Source organism: Notothenia coriiceps, unplaced genomic scaffold, assembly GCF_000735185.1.
Source record: "Notothenia coriiceps isolate Sejong01 unplaced genomic scaffold, NC01 NC01_scaffold00032432, whole genome shotgun sequence".
In the NCBI taxonomy this organism is placed as follows: Eukaryota; Metazoa; Chordata; class Actinopteri; order Perciformes; family Nototheniidae; genus Notothenia; species Notothenia coriiceps.
Window position 1 is genome coordinate 6355 of NW_011365133.1, and position 6292 is coordinate 12646.

A 6292-nucleotide genomic window follows, 5' to 3' on the forward strand; every position below is an offset into this window, starting at 1 on the left:
TCGTTATCAGTATAAAAGACACCTGTCCACAACCTCAAACAGTCACACTCCAAACTCCACTATGGCCAAGACCAAAGAGCTGTCAAAGGACACCAGAAACAAAATTGTAGACCTGCACCAGGCTGGGAAGACTGAATCTGCAATAGGTAAGCAGCTTGGTGTGAAGAAATCAACTGTGGGAGCAATTATTAGAAAATGGAAGACATACAAGACCACTGATAATCTCCCTCGATCTGGGGCTCCACGCAAGATCTCACCCCGTGGGGTCAAAATGATCACAAGAACGGTGAACAAAAATCCCAGAAACACACGGGGGGACCTAGTCAATGACCTGCAGAGAGCTGGGACCAAAGTAACAAAGGCTACCATCAGTAACACACTACGCCGCCAGGGCCACGAATCCTGCAGTGCCAGACGTGTCCCCCTGCTTAAGCCAGTACATTTCCAGGCCCGTCTGAAGTTTGCTAGAGAGCATTTAGATGATCCAGAAGAGGATTGGGAGAATGTCATATGGTCAGATGAAACCAAAATAGAACTTTTTGGTAAAAACTCAACTAGACGTGTTTGGAGGAGAAAGAATGCTGAGTTGCATCCAAAGAACACCATACCTACTGTGAAACATGGGGGTGGAAACATCATGCTTTGGGGCTGTTTTTCTGCAAAGGGACCAGGACGACTGATCCGTGTAAAGGAAAGAATGAATGGGGCCATGTATCGTGAGATTTTGAGTGACAACCTCCTTCCATCAGCAAGGGCATTGAAGATGAAACGTGGCTGGGTCTTTCAGCATGACAATGATCCTAAACACACCGCCCGGGCAACGAAGGAGTGGCTTCGTAAGAAGCATTTCAAGGTCCTGGAGTGGCCTAGCCAGTCTCCAGATCTCAACCCCATAGAAAATCTTTGGAGGGAGTTGAAAGTCTGTGTTGCCCAGCGACAGCCCCAAAACATCACTGCTCTAGAGGAGATCTGCATGGAGGAATGGGCCAAAATACCAGCAACAGTGTGTGAAAACCTTGTGAAGACTTACAGAAAACGTTTGACCTCTGTCATTGCCAACAAAGGGTATATAACAAAGTATTGAGATTAACTTTTGTTATTGACCAAATACTTATGTTCCACCATGATTTGCAAATAAATTCTTTAAAAATCAGACAATGTGATTTTCTGGCTTTTTTTTCACATATATATATATATATATACCTAGGATGAAAATTACAGGCCTCTCTCATCTTTTTAAGTGGGAGAACTTGCACAATTGGTGGCTGACTAAATACTTTTTAGCCCCACTGTACTTCAGAGATGAATATCGTAGTTTTTACTCACAGTATTAGAATATGTTATCAAACTGTACATTAAGTGGTACAGATTAGTTTCAACTGGACCAGATACATCAGTCAAATACTATGTACTGCACAAAAAGTTGTGGTCCAAAGTCCTGGACTACATTTCCCACAATGCAACTCAACTGTAAAGCATCTTAAGCCTGGTTGAGGATACCCTCTTTCCAATTCCACATGCACAGTTGTGTAACTGTCTTTCAGTCTGTGGACTGTCTGATCAAATAGTGACTATTGTACTGTATTGAATTAAAATAACCATCATCACCATGTCATCATCAGGGTTAGTTTGCACACAGATTCATTTAAACCCAAGCAAATATTGGTGTGTTATTGCTCTTCATATTGAAAATGTGTGCCTGTCAGTGATTTGCAACTCCACAGAAAATACTCTTCTGACATTAATGATTGTTTTTCACGAAGATAATCTAGTCAACACTTTTCTATTTTCCTAGTAATCACCATGCTCATTAACAGTGATCAGACGTAGATGTGATGTCACCTTAAGCCCAACGTATATATCTGTTAACTCTTCATCTTGCTTTTTAGTAACTTAACGCTAACACTAACTGAATCAAACTAGGCCAACAGCTGACAGAGGCAGTTTCCACTGTTCATAGTCCAATCCTCATAAAACAATAACACCAAATAGAATGGAGCTGTGATACACTGAAGCCAACATAACCAACATTCAGTTCACAGAGAAAGGCAAAAAGGCACAGAAAACACCAGCTGAAAGTAGAGTCTCTGTGTGTTCGGAAACCTGAAGCAGACCCTAAGATCGGTTTAGTATAAATGAACTGAATGCTTGAAAATATTTGAGCAGAGATCTGATGTAAAGGGTTAAGAAGGCAGCCTACCTGTTGGGGCTGAACTGGAAGCAGAGAGAGAGACAGGTAGAGAAGGTGGAAGGAGAGATGTGCTGCTGCTTCAAATTACACTCAGAGGGTTGAAGTCCAAGACCAGAATGCCTGAGGGTGTGTGTGTGTGTGTGTGTGTGTGTGTGTGTGTGTGTGTGTGTGTGTGTGTGTGTGTGTGTGTGTGTGTGTGCCGAAGATACATGATTAATGCAAGATAAGAAAGTTAGTTAAAGGAAATGGGATCAGATCTTTTAAAGGAAGTATCGTGTAAATGAACACACCCCATACATAAAGGGCCCAGCAGTCCTCAATACATTGACCTGGATAGCTTTCAGTTTTCATTTCAGATAAAACAATCCAATTACTTTAGAAAAGAAATCCTCTGGATGACTTGGATTATATGATTTCCATTCTAATTTTCTTTTGGAAATCTAGTTTGAGATCTCCCTTATATAAAAGAAACCCAACATTTCAATATATTTACATAATTGAAGAAAAGAGTAACTCATCCTGTTATTGTTTTAAGTTGCCTATTCAAAAAGAGTAGACAGACCACATGCTAATAGTGTTCTGTGAGCATTTACTCAAAGTAGTAAGTAGGTCTAACATTGAGTCTCCTTTAACTCTGCGGTCTCTGCCATGTGGTGAGAAAACCTGTTATCTGAAAATATTCAGTCTTTTGAAATATATTTATTTATTTTTAAAAACGTATCTGTCTTTTTAGCTGTTTTATGCTCCACTATGTTCAGCAGCTGGTCTCTAACTGTGTCTGTCTGCTACAGGAAATGATGAACAATATAAAAGCACCATTTTCTAAAGTGCAAAGATCCGTACAGAGTTTGTAATTTTTTTCACATTCAACATTTTGATGAGGAGCTTTAAATACCCTATTTTGGATGTTTTGAGTACCACAAACTATTTGATGGATATATATATTGCACTGAATTTGTAGATACAACTAGACATTAAAATACCTTTTTTTTTAAACAAAATAATTATTGGGTGAAGAATCTGACGCCATTCTATGAAATAAAGACAAATCATAAATAGACCACTGAAACAACAATAAAAGCAGCACTAATGTTAAAGTCATTTAGGAGGGAATGAATAGCAGAGTTTATGGTTGTTACACTTTGACCCTGAACATGGATGTCAGGGCGTTATCACTCAGAGGGCACTGACATATCTTTCCAATTACCGCTGCGATGATAAGCTGCTGCTGTTGTGCAAGAGATTTGGAGCATAGATTTATAGCGTAATAAAGTCAGCAAACATAAGGTTGCCAGGAAAAATCAGCCAGGGTCTGTCTACCTTCCTCCAATGGCGTCTCTTGATGGTGTCCCTGGTGATCATCATCACTGCCCAGAACTGGGTGAAGCACTGCCTCAGACGCTTGTAGTGCTTCCTGGAGAAGAGAGGAGGCAGCAACACACAATGAGCCTCATGTCATCACATGACCTCATTCAGCCCCAGGGGAAACCTGATGCATTCCTCAGTCACCTCCGTCTGTCGGGAGAAGTGAGTGTGACTGTACATGGTCTCGTCACTGTTTCATTTCAGTGCAGTTTTTTATTTTAGTTTCCTTTCTTCTAGACTCTTTTATCTTTTTCTCCTTCTATCCATATTGCCATGTTTATAATTTTCTATATTTCGGTCATTTATTGTTACACTTTCCTTCACCATTTTCTTAAGCTCCCTCTTTTATAATGTATTTATTTATATAGTTCATGAATTAATTGCGTTAGATGTTTTCATTATTAATCATGAAAAAATAATCTTTCCTTCTTTCTTTCTTCACACTTTAAAAAAAAAGAAGAAGAATACTGACTGTAAACGGAAAAATAATATAAAAAAAATATTAAAGCAAAAGTAAACTCTTCTCCAAGTACTTTTCATTTGGAAAAGACAATATATCCTTTATTGTATTCCTCATTGTGTCCCTAGAGTTGAAGAGCCTATCATAAGGTCCCTCACTGTCTACACCAGGGATGGGCAACTTTGATGGTGGTGGGGCCACATAATGTATGTACTGGCCACCAGGGGGCCGCAGATTCACTTGGAACACACACACACAAATTCCATGTATTGTATGCAGTGTTGGGACTAACGCGTTACTGTAACGCAACTACCTTTTGCGGTAACTAATAACATTACTAGTTACCTATTCCCATTCAGTAACGCCGTTATAGTTACTGTGATTTAAATGGGTGCGTTACTGCGTTANATTTTACAATCAAAGGGAACATCCCCAAAAAATGGGAACATCCTCTAATAAGCTCACTAAACAAATATCAGTTCACAGAAATGTTATTTCATTTTTACAAGTGGCATGTTTGTAAAGAACAGGTTATTAAACAGTGGAATAAAACGATTTTAAACTATTGGAAAGCACGGAAAATGTCTGTGTATTGCGATTAACCATTAAGATGACATACACATGAAGTCATGAACACTAACCCAGATATTAGTTGTCTAACTTGAACCTAAAACACTTGTAGCCAGTCTCTGCATTCCCCTTATTCCACAAATAAGGGGAATGTCAACACAGACACCTGTCAGCCGCCACTCTGCTGTTCCTCAGCACCACTCCCCCTGCCTTGCGCTGAAATTATTAATGAAAAGCGTAGTAATCATAGATAACACGGCAGGGTCCGTGACAGTTTGTTTTCATCTGATTTCAAATAAACAAAGTCTTGTTTTTAAGAATATTAAACTTGTTTTCGCCAAATTCAGATGATAAATACAACTTTTAAGCTTGTAAAGGTATAATTACAAGAGGGCAACTTAACGTCACAGCAGGCATAACAACAGCCAGTGTTTCTTGTGAGGGTTTCACCGGGAAACAAACACAATACACACAAATGCGTCACAGATTATTTTCGCGGTATTTGAAATCATGTACGCAGCTCGCGACGTAACTAGGAGTCTAGTGGACGGTATCAGTACTACAAGTTTTTTTAATTAATTACGTTGTTTATAAATTTATCTGAGTTGCCGCAAAAAGAGAGGAGGTGCGGGCCGCATGCGGCCTGCCATTTGCCCATCCCTGGTCTACACTGATAAGGCAATGGCTGCTCCCTCTGCACCTGGCCTTGGTGTCCTCGGATGTGGCTCTGGATGACGATGGCCTTCTGTCTGAAGAACCTGAAGTTCCTCCTACAGATGAAGCCTCGGATGTTCCNTTTCAGGCCAATCAGAGACAGAGTTGGGCGGGTCTTGCCTTATGGGGAAAATGTTCCACTACATTTCATAATGATAATTACTACAATGATGGGAAGTTGTCTTTTCTCTTACTGTGCCACTGAACGACATGGGTGGTTTTGGCGCAGTGGTTAGAGCGTTGGTCATCAGATCAAGGGGTATTGGTTAACTCCAGTTCGAATCCCGCTTCGGCCGCCACTGCGTAAGGCCGTTGTGTCCTTGGGCAAGACACTTTACCCGCATTTGCTCCTGTCAATCAATCAATCAATCAATCTTTATTTATATAGCCCAATATCACAAATGTTACATTTGTCTCAGTGGACTTCACAGTTTGTACAGAATATCAGTATGACAATACGACACCCTCTGTCCTTAGACCCTCACATCGTACAAGGAAAAACTTCCAGAGAAAACCCACAGTTTAAAGGGAAAAATGGGAGAAACCTCAGGGAGAGCAACAGAGGAGGGATCCCTCTCCCAGGACGGACAGACGTGCAATAGATGCCGTGTGTAAATTGAAAAGATAATACATTTGCAACATAGGTAGTCCAAATGTTTGGAAATGCATGTGTGTATAATAGGAAGATGAATCCAGGAGGATATCCATCCAGGACTTATGATCCAGGACCACAGCCATGACTCAAGATCCAGGACTCGCGATCCATGACACAGGACCGCAGGATCATCCATGACTCCGGATCCCGGCGTATATAGACACCAAAAAGAAAGACATTTGCGGAAGCTGGGTTAATCGGAACATGAGAGTACACAGGTATAAACAGAGAGAAGGAAGAAGTAAGATGTCCCCCGACAAACTAAGCCTATATCAGCAAAACTAGGGGCTGAATCTAATCAGCCCTAAACTATAAAGCTTTATCAAAAAGGAAGGTC